The 13,841-nt window shown below is 45.2% G+C and overlaps 1 long non-coding RNA gene across 4 annotated transcripts in view; it reads right to left on the minus strand.

Moving 5' to 3' along the window:
- Positions 1 to 2,125: 2,125 nt before the first annotated feature.
- LOC311513525 overlaps positions 2,126 to 13,841 on the minus strand; it is a 118,054-nt gene continuing 106,338 nt past the window's right edge. For all 4 annotated transcript variants that reach the window (XR_014709744.1, XR_014709745.1, XR_014709746.1 and 1 more), the window contains 2 exons: positions 4,109 to 4,266; positions 2,126 to 3,646 (listed from right to left, as the gene is read on the minus strand). This is a non-coding gene — a long non-coding RNA (uncharacterized lncRNA). The remainder of the gene's footprint in view (positions 3,647 to 4,108; positions 4,267 to 13,841) is intronic.

The following is a 13,841-nucleotide window of genomic DNA, read 5'->3' on the forward strand; positions in this document are numbered from 1 at the left end:
GGGAGACAGCTAGAGCTAGGGTAGTTTGATTCTGATCCAAAGGCAATGGAAAGACTCTTAAAGGGCAGCGAATTAAGCCTTTTGCTATCACACAAATGCTACGTATTGGTTCCGGTTCTGGCCCGTCTCTAAGAACTGCTGTGGTCTATGTGGATGGAGTGTGGGTTCAGTTGTTGGATTTTGTTGGTCACTGTGATTTGGCATTTTCTGTGCATCATTGCTGGGAATACACTTAGCACAGGTTGGCTGGCACTTCTCCAGGCAATGATAAATGCAGATATTCAAGCCGCAGTGGACAATACAAGATGTTATGCCATACACCTGAATGCAGATAAGGTCTGGAATTGGAATCTTAGTAGCCCAAGACCGCAAAGCACGGCAGGTTGACACCATCAGGTGCTACCTTCTCCACCAGAAAAGCATTATGCTAAGACAATGGCTGTCCAGGCAGCAACAGGAGCACTGATGTCAGTACCTAATTCAGCAATTTTTATGGTTCTAAAGAAAAATAAATTGCCAACAGCATTGTTCCAGTGCTACCAACATGTTTATGGCTAGGAACCCACGTCTGCCTTTCCCCTCTTCATTGGACTCTGTTGGCCAGATAACTAGGGCTGCTCCTACTTAGCTGTATGTGGAATACGTGATCTGCTACGAGACTGTAGGGAAAACCCAGTGCTTTTTACTAGTGAATGGCAATTTTTGTCTAACACGTCTTTTCTCTCTCTGCGATTAAAGCTCATGGTAGGTTGAGATTTTTCTAACCTGCCAAAGAATTTGGCCACTGGCTACCGGAGGCAGGAAAACTTTTGGGTTTATTCATGGCCACCTGTCATGCCCCCAGCTGAACGATAGTCTGAAGTTTGCTATTCCATAAATCAGTTCCTCTTGGACATCATAACTCTTCTTTATACGTTCCTTCCCTCTCATAAATAAACTTCATTCCATATGTATATACTGCAAGGGGAAGGCTGATTTGCAGCCCTGTTCAGGCTGAGGTGGCATTTCTTTGCCACTTGACAAAATGCTCAAGGATTCTTTCCAGCTTCTGGGTGTGCCAGGAAGAAAACTTGCTCCTGTGCTCCCCTGCCTCATCCATACCACACTGGGATGTGACCCACCAGACCTCAAGTTTTGCAAGGGTGGGATGCGTCAGGGAGCTTCAAGGAAGACGTTGATCAGGTGGGGGAGTGGTGAGGGAGTTTTAGTGGGTGGCACTCTTTCTTCTGAATCAGGATAGAATCATGTGGGGCTAGGGTGCACTGGAGATGCTGTCCTTTGGGATGAGACTTAACCATAAATGTCCAGGATGTTGGGTTTATTAAAGATTTCATGGCCAAATTATACACTCAGGTAATTATGTCCTACCCTCCAGTTTCAGTTGGATATGAGATTCTTCCTCACTTTCCTACGTAACTGGTTATGTGTATGTTGTATGTAACTCCATGGACTTCAATGGAGATGCCTTGGCACAAAATCATTGTAAGGGACAGCAGAATCGAAATATTGTCTAATTCAGTCTATATATGGCACCCATCACTGTCACATTCTATCACTGAGAAAGCAAAATTATCTACATTTTACACAGGAGGAGCTGAGGCCCAGAGAGATTAAATGACTTGCCCAAGGTGAATCCAGTGTTTTAACCACACCATCCTTCCCCACTTGCAAATACTTAAATGCATTTGCTGAAATCTGCTCATTTAATGGTTCTCAATTGATGCTGAACAAAAAATCAACAATTCAAACCACACCAAAGCTTATTTTGCCCCTTCCCCTCTCCTTGTGTTGTATGTTTGCAGAGAGTGAGGATGTGGAACAACTTGGACGCTTGTCCAGTAATACGAAGTACGCTGGGAAGTGAAGGAGGAATTCCTTCTAAGCTTTACCTCCATTCCTTTTGACAGGACAAAGGAAGGATCAGAGGTCAGCTGCTAGTTAGACAAAAACCTTGTTTCAGCTGCAAGAGTGGAGCAATTTAGGTCCCTTGCTATCTAAATGAAGAATGGAGCCCTCCATTTTGCCCTCTGGCTGGTATTTTAATAGCAGATTAATAGGAAATAGGTTTAAAGAGGCAGCCTGCTTTTTTTTTTTTCATTTATTTATTTAAGCGGTGGTAAAACTGAAAATTAGCAGCGGTGGCAGCTGTATCCATGGGACTCTGTGCTGAAATCAACCTTCTACCACAAGCCCTGGACCCATGACATCTGTCACTTGAGCTAAAATGACTAACTCCATTGCAACCTTTCTGTATCTGGGCTTAGTCACAGCATGGAGAGGAGGGGGCGGAGGGGGCGGACACTTCACGGGGGCTTGTGCTCGCTTCCCCTATAGTCCAACACCCTTTCAAAACTAGCTACACTGTCTGCTCATGCAGATTAAGTGGGATGTTGTGTTTAGAGCCCTGAAGCCAAGTAACCCAATGAACAGGATCTTAGGAACTTCTCCCAACCCAGCTTTATTCCTTACTTTCCCTTAACACATTCAGAATTGGATTAGTAGTTGTGCAATACAAATAACCAAGAAGCCCCAGTCCTGGAGCAGAACCCTATTGTGTTAGGTGTTGTACAAACATAGAGCAAAAAGACTGTCTGTGCCCCCAAAGAATTTGCCATCTAAATATAAGACACAAGGCGACAGGTAGACACAGACTGACAGATGGGGAAGCACAAGGACACAATATTCGGCAGCATGATAGGCTGGAGTCTCAGCACCCTGACTACCTAACTGGAGTCAAGTTTTTTGCAGACATCCTGGCAAAAGCAAGGTTTTAGGAGGTACATGAAGGAGGACAGTGGGGTGGCTTTGTGGAGGTTTTCAGGGAGTTCCTCCTATGTGTGAGGGGCAGCATAGGAGCCTGCCTCAAGATGCTTATTTTGAAAACACTCCCTGCAGATGCTCTCTCCCTCAATACGTAACAAGTCACCCCGCAAGGGTCTTAGAGGACATTCACAGCCCACAGAGCCTTGCCCAGTGGAAAACCTCCCAGCAATGTCTTCAGGTGGGGCAAGGGCTTGCCAAATACAAAGCACACTCTCATTAGCATTCGTGCACCCAAATCTGGTAAAATAATGGAAAAACACGGTCTGTCTGCAAAGAACCAGTTCACCAAAAGTTGGGAAAGGACTGTCAAACCTGAAAACTGATGTGTGTACCTTGGTCTTCACCACCCTCAGTTGAGTATTACAGTAGCATTGTGCTAGGAAAAAAATAAACCAGGAGAGAAAAAGGAGGGAAGTGACTTGTTTAAAGCCACTTAGCCTGGACAATAACTGATTCCCCTGGTTGCTAGTCCAGTAGATCCACATGGTTTCTCTTTGCTGCATGTGCTCCCCACTGGTGACAACTGTGCTGCACCATCTCTCTGAAAATCTTTCTCCTTTCTTTCCCCAGACCTTGAGTACTGGATTCAGCCCTGTTGTTTGTAGATGCAACTCGCGCTGAAGTCAGTGCTTCCAATTCACCACTATTACTCCTGCTTTCTGTCCGCACAGCACCATTGATTTCACTGCCGTTACAACAGCTCGTAGCTGGAGAAAAGCCATGGTGAACCAGGCCCAGGGTCTTTAAATCTCCTCTCCAAATCAGTACTTGCACGGCAGCTTGAGGGTGGAGCATTTGGGGAGGCTGTGGCTAGCGGATGCCGCTGTAGAAATAAATAGAGGTGCACGAGCACCTGTGAGTTGGTATCTGCTCCGCAAAGCTGCCCGAGCCCCATGGAGCAAACGATGTGCGCTCCGGCTGAATTACTGCCGCTGCCCAAATTATCATTTTGAATGGTTTAACTCTGCGACTTCCCCCGTGGAGAGCGAGGGGCGAAGATTAATCCAGAGCCAGGCACTTTAATCATGCCAACAAAGTTCTCTGTGAGGTGTTTAGGCCACGGGGACAGTGGTCACCCCGGTATAGCCCTGACATCCTCCCCAAAATCAGACTGGTAGCTCCACGTGGGAGAGGTATGCCAGGCAGCAGTCTCAGTCCCAATATCACCCCACCCTTATCCCAAAAGTTTTATGCAACTGTGCTTCATCCCACAGTGAAGAGCTGTGTGTGCCTGAGGGGGTAGGACTCCACACACCTGCGTTCTGTTCCTGGGTCTACCACTTACCTGCTCTGTGACCTTAGGCAAACCACTTCCAGTACCATCTTCTGCTATAAAGACAGCACATCTCCACTGGTTCTGTGGAGGGTCAAGGGTGGCTGAATACCCTGCAGGACTGGGTTCTTAGTAGAAAACCATGTGGTTTCTCTATTGAATTGGAGAGGCTGGAAAAAAAATAACCTTGGTGAGTGGTGAATCAATAGGAAAACAAATACTATAGTGAATTAGTGTGCAGCCTAAATGATGAGAAACTCAGAGATCCGGAAAACAAATCTCAGAGCAAGCACATGTGGCTGGCTGGCTGGACAGATAAATGGACAGACATCTGGCTCTCCCACAATATTTTGGCCATGTAGACAAATGCTAGCTGTATATGAAAGTCAAATTAACCACCCACATGCACTGTACTTGCATCCTGCCTAGGACATTAACCTAGCTGTGCAAAGGCTGGTACATCATCTCACAGCCTCTCTCATTACCAAGCAACCAAGGTAAAAAAATAAAAAAATCTGTAACCACAATGCTGAGTAGCAACCTGACACTTGTATTTATTTATGTATATTTCTAAGCTCAGACCTTGTTCAGCAATCTCTCCCATCTTTATTAGAAGTCAGTGTTGGAACAGATGTTGTTTCCCTGCATCCTTGACTTTATCTTGATAAATAATCCAACATACTTAGCAGGAATCATGGTGTCTTTATTTAGAGATTAGAGTTTGAGATGTATTTAAACAGCATCAGGAGAGTTCGTAACCCTAAAAGTTTTCAAGCAATATTGATATTACAGAGAAGTCAAAGTAATGTATCTAACTGTCACTAATCACCATATCATTTGAACAGTGTTCAGGGTATTTTATTATTTATTATTCCTAGAGGTGCCAATCAAAGATCAGGGCCACATTGTGCTAGGGTCCCTGATCCTATAACACAAAAACAGTCTCTGCCCTGAAGAGTTGACAATATAAGTATAAAACGGGAGCCCTGTATGAAAATATGATCTCTTGAGTATACTTCCTTGCCTAACTCTGAGCGGAGTCCTCAGTAAAGACCAATTATACACACACATGTGTTTGGTACCAGGACTGGAAAATGATGAAGTGTGAATAGTATCCTGATAATTTTCTGATGTGGTGCTCGTAGACAGCTCCGGTCTTTTGGCTGCTGTCCCTAGTTTATCTAGTTCATAGCATTATTTGCCTCCTGACTTTTAACACAGCTGTCGTCCTCAGCTGCCTTTGCTGCCAAGAATTACTTTGAAATCATAACTGAGCCAAATCAATACAGCTTTCACCTGCACAGCAAGCCAGTGGGGCGGGGAGGCAGAGTACTGAGCAACATGTACATTCAACGCATCTTACTGGGCTCCCAAAACATGGCCAGACATTATTCCCACTTCTGCAGATTCCAAATTTTTGTTTCCCTGCCCCTCAACTCATTTGAGTGTCTTGACAGTCTAGGGCAGACCTGCAATGAAATGAGCTTGGAACATCTCCATGGCAGTCATAGCATTTCGTCAGGCAGGTGACTTGCTGACTGCAAGGCTATGGACCCAATCAGCAAAAGGATAGCTGGTGCTGTCCAAAAGGCATGAATGAGCCTTTGGTGGCCCACTGAAGCATTAAGACAGAGCTAGGGAATTCAAAGGGAGTGCGCTTGTGGGATGAGTGAAATGAGTTGAATGAAATAAGACGTTGGTTATGGTCAGTTGCTCACAAAGAAAAAATGTGTATCTCCTGATTTGCACTAGTGATCTTAGTTACACTGGTGTAATGCCAAGGAAGTCAATAGTTATTCCTGATTTTGACCAGTGATCTGATTTACACCAGTGCAATGTCACTGAAGTCTGTCAGTAGTGATTTATACCAGTGTAGTAGAGAATGGTATCAGGCCCTTAGATTACCTTTAAGCTATCTTGATTTAAAAAAATGTCTTCTCCAGGCTAGCCTGTGCCCTTGTCGCTCTCAGAAATACAGAACATAAAGCCCCCTCTAGCTTTATGCTCATCCTTCCTTCCCCTTAGAGCCAAGTCTGGTGCAGAGTGAAACCTCTGCTCTCTGGATATGCCACACCATGAGCACATGGATGATGCCTTGCCTCCATCTACTTCCACTTGTGGCCAGATGAGCTACTGTTAAGAGCTTGTACAGAAGGGTGTTCTTGTGGTTAAGACACAGAACTGAGACTCAAGTGATCTGGGTTTAACGCCTGCCTTTGCTATAGACACCCTCTGTACTCTTGGGCAAGTCACTTAACTTCTCTGAGCGTCAGTTTCCCACTTTTAATATGGGGATAATAATGTTTCAGTTTTCCTCCTGTTTATCTATTTTAAATTATAAACTCTTCAGGGCAGGGACTCTCTCTCACTGCATGTTTGCATAGTGCCTAGCACAACAGAAGCCTGATCTTGCTTGAGACCAATGGGTTCCACTGTAATACTATTAATATTATTATGCCCATTTCATAGATGGGGAAACTGAGAGACAGAGTGGGGCAGTGACTTGCTCAAGGTCACAGAGTGAGGAATAGAAGCCAAGAGATGTGGGAAGACAGCCAGTCTTGTTCAGGTCTCAGTGAAGCCAATGGAATGACACCTATGGGGAGATCGGTGGGTTTTGAATTGTGTCCTTCGTGAACTTCTGGAAACCACAGTGCCTGCGGTTTGACCCAAGCCATTCCTGGTGGTGGTCCCTGTTCCACTGCAGCTGCTGGCACGGGTAATGAAATAATTAATTATCAGCATGCCAGTGGGTTTTATTGGTGCACTTACTGCCCCTTTATTGGCAGTAGGAATGTACTTTGCTAGCATTGGTGCAGGTCTGGCACAGATGGCACATCAACCCCCTGCTTTTTGTGTGTGCGCACGCGTGGATCTCATTTCACTTGTTTGCAATGAATTTACAAATCCTTTAAGCATGGAAAACTGAACCATTCCCCGGGGGAGACAGATGGAGGCAGAGGCATTATAAAGGCATTCAAAGCTGCTTTTTTGGTTAATATCTCTATGTGTACATCTACAGATGACTCATTAGTTTGTTTGACACTCCTGCCCTTCTCCTCTCTCTGCCTTTGCAGACACAGTGTGCTTCAGAGCTCCACTCAGAGGAAGTGCTTTCGAGACAAAAGTGAGACCAACACGGGCAAACTGTTAACGCAGCCCCTAGGTGCAATCCCTGCCTTCAGTGGAACGTCTATTTCCTCCTCTTGTGGGGTTTCATTTTAACACTGGTTTCAGAGGAACAGCCGTGTTAGTCTGTATTTGCAGACTACCCCCCTCAGACGTTCTGGTTAAACTTGGATTTATGCTGGAAATGGCCCACCTTGATTATCATGCACATTGTAGGGAGAGTGGTCACTTAGGATGAGCTATTGCCATGAGGAGAGTGAGTTTGTGTGTGTATGGGGGTGGGCGGGGGGGGTGAGAAGACCTGGAAATGGCCCACCTTGATTTTCATACACATTGTAAAGAGAGTGGTCACTTTGGATGGGCTATTACCAGCAGGAGAGTGGGGTGGGAGGAGGTATTGTTTCATGGTCTCTGTGTATATAATGTCTTCTGCAGTTTCCACAGTATGCATCCGATGAAGTGAGCTGTAGCTCATGAAAGCTTATGCTCAAATTGGTTAGTCTCTAAGGTGCCACAAGTACTCCTTTTTCATTTTAACACTGGATCTGGGACTGGAGAATAAACTCATACAGGGCCGGATTGTGATCCCCTTGCTCACAATCAGGAATTTTTGATGGAAAAAAATGCTGATTTGTTGTTTCCCAAACCATTCACAAACCAGTATCCGGTTCAACACAACATCTGACTCAACATTTTTGATCAGTGTTTCCAGACTTTTCCAGAAGTCCCATTTTGACATTGCCAGACCAGAAAGTTTTAATTTTTGTGTTGAAACAACTTTTCATTGGTAAATTTACACTAAAAATAATTTAAGTCAAAATAAAAATGAAACATTTTGACCCAAACCAATGTGGGTTTTGGGGGGAGGGGTATTCAGTTCAGGAAAATTAAGATTTTTTTTTTTTTACTTTTCATCTCAATTTGGAACAAATTTTTTTTCTAAAATGTCAGATTCTGATGGGATGGGAGAAATGTTTCCCACTCAGCCCTAGTGCTGGTGAACCATATCTTATACCACCAGTGATCCCACTGATTCATCGGTTCCTAGATTATAAAGACAGAAGGATAATGGTGATAATCTAGCCTGACCTCCTGTGAAAACAGACCATGGAACTTCCCTGAATAATTCCTGTTGAACTAGACCAGATCTTTTAGAAAAACAATCTGTATCCAAACAATTAAAGCCAGTGGCTAAGATTCTGGCGCAGCCTAGAGGATGGGCTTTAAGGCACCTATATGAGAAGAGTGTTGTCTCCCTTTTAAATAGCCTGTGAACCCTCTAGTGGTACTTATCGTGTTCTGTGTTTTAGAAACCAACCGGCGCAGCAGTGTGCGTGTGTAGTTACGCCTTACATGTTTGTGTTTATTTAGTAAGCGTGGTTATCGGAACTCAACTGTGCCCCGGGTGGCTTCTTCCTATTATCATTGTACAGAAAGCAAAAGACACAACACTGCCTTGGAGTCCTCCTAAATCTGGGCTGATGTGGGGGCCCAAGTGTAATGCAGGGCGTCCCGGGGGGAGAGGGGCTGCACTAAATTATGCTAGCCTCCTCAGGACTACCTATGGCTTACAGCACGCCCCAGAATGTGTGTTGCCATGCCTCCTGCCAGGTTTGCAGGAGTGCCCTGTGCGCAATGAATTCTTCTCTAGCCCCTTGTGGGCTGTTTTGGACTGGAGCAGGAAGCAGATCCCAATGGGATTATTCATGGAATTATGTTCTGGTCAATAGGATTGAAGGCAACATATGCCCCCCCCCCAAAAAAAATAGTAGCAACGCTTCTCTAATTCTCAGCGTCATGAGTCACTCTGTCTCTTTTTCAAATAACATACAAGCAAGGGGGCTCCGGGTCTGCATGGGACTGGATCTGTATTGAAGGACAGCTTGCCTGCTGCTTAGCTATGTTACAGGAATCAATGTCTACTCTGCATCAGCTTCTTGCAAAGCCCCACTAAGTCCTTCCGGCCCCAGCTCCAAGGCTCACTTTCTGCCTCAAGTTTAATAAATACGTACACAGCCAGAAATTGATTTTCTAAAAATGTAATATGCGCACAAAACCCAACATGTATAAAATACGCTAGCGTCCAGGGGAACAATTGAATTTCTTTCCTGCCCAAAAAATCAATTGTAAAAGTGTATGTAAAAATACAATGACACTAAACTCCAAATAATTAGGTGATTGTGCTAAGCGAACATCTTATTTAAAAATGGCTCAGCAGTATGCGTCTGTAAGACACAATCTAATCAGAAAGAAACAGGAAATGTAGCAGTTTCCAGGTGAGCAAGCAGAAATGCAGAAGTCATTGTATGTAGGCAAAAATATATATATACACACATCAGGGTTGGAAATGACAAGGGGAGGAAAGGAATCAACTACACAGACAGGAATAATAATAACCCATTGCCATCATTATTCCTCCGTGGAAAGCATAGCAAAAAGAATAAGGGGAAACATGAAATTAAATCAAATATGATTACCAAATAAATAGAAAAGGACTGGCTGTTTTCACAAAGCATGTTTTGGCACCAGCACTTGGCTGGAGGAGCAGCAGCAGAGAAATGAGAGAGCCTGGAAGGAATTGGACAGGAGTTCAGTTCCTGCAAACCAGCGTGGTAAATGGAGAACAGCATTTGCCACCCCCCAAGTGGAGGAAGAATAGTCCTGTGGTTTAGGCACTTGAGCGGGATTCAGGAGGTTTGAGTTCAATTTAGGGCTCTGCCACAGATTGCCTGTGTGACCTTGGGTAAATCACTTAATCTCTCTCTCTGCCTCAGTTTCCCATGTGTAGAATGGGGATAATAATCTGTCTTGTATATTTATAGCTAGTTCTTTAGGATAGGGACTATGTCTGTGTACAGTACCTAGCACAGGGGAACCCTTATCTCAGAAGGGGCCTATAGGTGCTACAGCAATAACGTTATAAAGAACAGGCCACTGATCCATCTGATCCAATATACTATCTACTGCCATAGAGGCACAGACCACATGTACCACATACCTAAGGACCTGGTGGCTCCTCCATCACCTGCAGGCTTTAAGACAGGACTGGGTGTCTTTAAAAGATATGCTCTAGCTCAACCAGAAGCTGTGGGTTTGATGCAGAAATTACTGGGTGAGGGTCTCTGGTCTGTGCTAGACAGAGGGGAGTTCCGACTGAATTTAAGCCCAGAGCTCTGCTCAGGTAAATATTTTCAAATCCACAGGAGCCTCAGCGCCTCCCGCGGGGCTGAAACCCCGAGCCTTGGCGTGACCTGTGGGGCAGAAGCCCTGAGCCCCAGGAAATATTCGGTGAGAATTTAAGCCCTGGTTACTCAGGAGGTCAGGCTAGATCTGTGGTTCTCAGCCCGCAGCCCACTTGTGGCCCAATCTGCACGCAACTGCAGCCCATGTGACATCCTCAGGGCCATACAGGTAGTATATATAGTTAGTGACAGTTTTGTCTGAGTAAAGAATGCAGGAATTTAGTTCCTGGGGATCAGTTAACTAGTTTTAGGGTCATTTTTGAAATACCCCATTTCTGAAGCACTCCCTTGCTTAACGAGAAGAGAAATGGTGAAGGAACAAGGCATGCCATTATAAGTGGAAGCTGGAAAAATTACACTTTTGTTGCAAGGACATGTAAATGGGGGTTGGACTAGATGACCTCTTGAGGTCCCTTCTAACTCTGATATTCTATGGTTCTATGATTCTATATATCTTGTGTGGATGTGGCCCACATAACAGAGAGCTGCACCTGTGGCCCAAAGAGGTAAATAGGTTGAGAACCACTGGGCTAGATGACCATAGGGGTCCCTTCTGGCCTTAAATTTTGTGAATCTATCCCAGAAGGCCGCCCTACCCAGACCAATGGTCAAACATTTGCAGCCAGCTGAGGAGCCGGAATTAATAGCCCCCTGGTTTCCATAGGAGAGGGCAGGAGGCAGAGCTTGACCAGTAAAAAACCCTTGACTCAGGAGCTGACTCCTCTCTCTGGGTTTCTTGGCTTTCAGGACTCTCTGCAAGGTCTCTCTGCTTGCTTAGGTGTCCCCTGAGGCGGTCGATAGGGAGGCGATGTGCTTGGGAAGCCACCTTGCGGGTGAGAATCCATCAGGATCTTTTGCATGTGGCTTTGTAAATAAACAACATGAATTATTAACAACAAAACAATAATGATAGTTCATCAATAATACATATCCCAAATGATCGGCATCCCGAGTGCCAAAAGGTGCTTTTAATCAAATTAAAAATTAAAATAAGAAAATAATAAGTAAATCTCATCTAATATCTCCCCTCCTGTTAAACCAGAGCAATCAAATGGTCTGTCTACACTGGCATCCTACCTCCCTGCCTATGCTGGCATCCTACCATTTCAGACAAGTAGCCTATATAAACCAGTAACCCCCTGAAGGCATGTCTACTCTGCAAGCCGAGGTGAGCCTGCAGCATTTGGAGACCCAGCTGAGGTAGCCGTGAAACTGCGGCAGCAGCATGGGCTAGCTACTCAAGTGCTGTCCAGGGTCCCGGGAGGGGTTGACCAGACTTTGCTGCCACGGCTTCATTGCTTTTGTTGTTTGTGGGAACAGGTGGGAATCTTTATTTTTTAATTAAAAAAATCCTATTTTCATGCAAATGTCCTTAGCAATAAAGACTGAGGAAGTGAAATGCAATTATACCAAGATACCTGCATCTAAATAAGTTGCTTTTTTAAAATAAAAAAAATAAATAAATAACACAAAATCCACACGGCACCAGTTTCTCTTTTAAACTTCTCTGGCTTCCAGTCCTGAGCTGCTCCCATCTCAAAGTTTAACAGCTCTCATAATCAATGAGCACAGGAGCCCATGGTAGGTTAGTCATTCATCTTTCCCAATGGGTCATTTATCACGTGTGGCGGGTGTATTTGGGAAAGGGGGGGGAAATCATGATTGAGCCTTTTCTCCTTGTTAGGATGTATTGTGGATGTATTGTTTCTTGACTTTAGCAAAGCTTTTGACATGGTCTCCCACAGTATTCTTGTCAGCAAGTTAAGGAAGTATGGGCTGGATGAATGCACTATAAGGTGGGTAGAAAGCTGGCTAGATTGTCGGGCTCAACAGGTAGTGATCAATGGCTCCATGTCTAGCTGGCAGCCGGTATCAAGTGGAGTACCCCAAGGGTCGGTCCTGGGGCCGGTTTTGTTCAATATCTTCATAAATGATCTGGAGGATGGTGTGGATTGCACTCTCAGCAAATTTGCGGATGATACTAAACTGGGAGGAGTGGTAGATACGCTGGAGGGGAGGGATAGGATACAGAGGGACCTAGACAAATTGGAGGATTGGGCCAAAAGAAATCTGATGAGATTCAATAAGGATAAGTGCAGGGTCCTGCACTTAGGACGGAAGAACCCAATGCACAGCTACAGACTAGGGACCGAATGGCTAGGCAGCAGTTCTGCGGAAAAGGACCTAGGGGTGACGGTGGACGAGAAGCTGGATATGAGTCAGCAGTGTGCCCTTGTTGCCAAGAAGGCCAATGGCATTTTGGGATGTATAAGTAGGGGCATAGCGAGCAGATCGAGGGACGTGATCGTTCCCCTCTATTCGACATTGGTGAGGCCTCATCTGGAGTACTGTGTCCAGTTTTGGGCCCCACACTTCAAGAAGGATGTGGATAAATTGGAGAGAGTCCAGCGAAGGGCAACAAAAATGATTAGGGGACTGGAACACATGAGTTATGAGGAGAGGCTGAGGGAGCTGGGATTGTTTAGCCTGCAGAAGAGAAGAATGAGGGGGGATTTGATAGCTGCTTTCAACTACCTGAAAGGGGGTTCCAAAGAGGATGGCTCTAGACTGTTCTCAATGGTAGCAGATGACAGAACGAGGAGTAATGGTCTCAAGTTGCAGTGGGGGAGGTTTAGATTGGATATTAGGAAAAACTTTTTCACTAAGAGGGTGGTGAAACACTGGAATGCGTTACCTAGGGAGGTGGTAGAATCTCCTTCCTTAGAGGTTTTTAAGGTCAGGCTTGACAAAGCCCTGGCTGGGATGATTTAACTGGGAATTGGTCCTGCTTTGAGCAGGGGGTTGGACTAGATGACCTTCTGGGGTCCCTTCCAACCCTGATATTCTATGATTCTAGGATGCAGCTTGGCTGTGAAATACCCAGCCACCCAGTCTTCTCCCTTAACTTCTGCAATGCATCTCCAGAGCAATGGGCCTGATCCGTAGTTCACTGAGCTCAGTGCGTTCCTGTAAGTAGCTGGGAGACTTTCCGCTGACTCCAGTGGGTTTTGGATCAGGGCATAGGAACTGCTGTATGTGTACATTTAATACTAATTCCTCTGCCCCCTCCCTATCCCTCTGGCTACCATTGCGCTGGTTTGCAGAAGGAGAACCTGATCCTGCTGCTCCTGAATTCAATGGAAACATTCACATGGGGAGGAATTCTGAAAAACAAACAAAAAACAAAACCACACCATTGAAATCCATGGCAAAACTCTTGCCAAGTTCAGTGGGGCCATTGGTTTTGGTGGGCACAGGTTCAGAGCCCAATGCGCTGGGTGTCCTCAATCCCCGCAGATTTCTCTGACCATTAGGGTGCTGGGCCCTATGCCAGACTTGCCTCTGATTACCGTGTTGCTCTTTTGTCTTTGCTC

Source organism: Lepidochelys olivacea, assembly GCF_965140295.1.
Source record: "Lepidochelys olivacea isolate rLepOli2 genome assembly, chromosome: 26".
Classification (NCBI taxonomy): domain Eukaryota; kingdom Metazoa; phylum Chordata; order Testudines; family Cheloniidae; genus Lepidochelys; species Lepidochelys olivacea.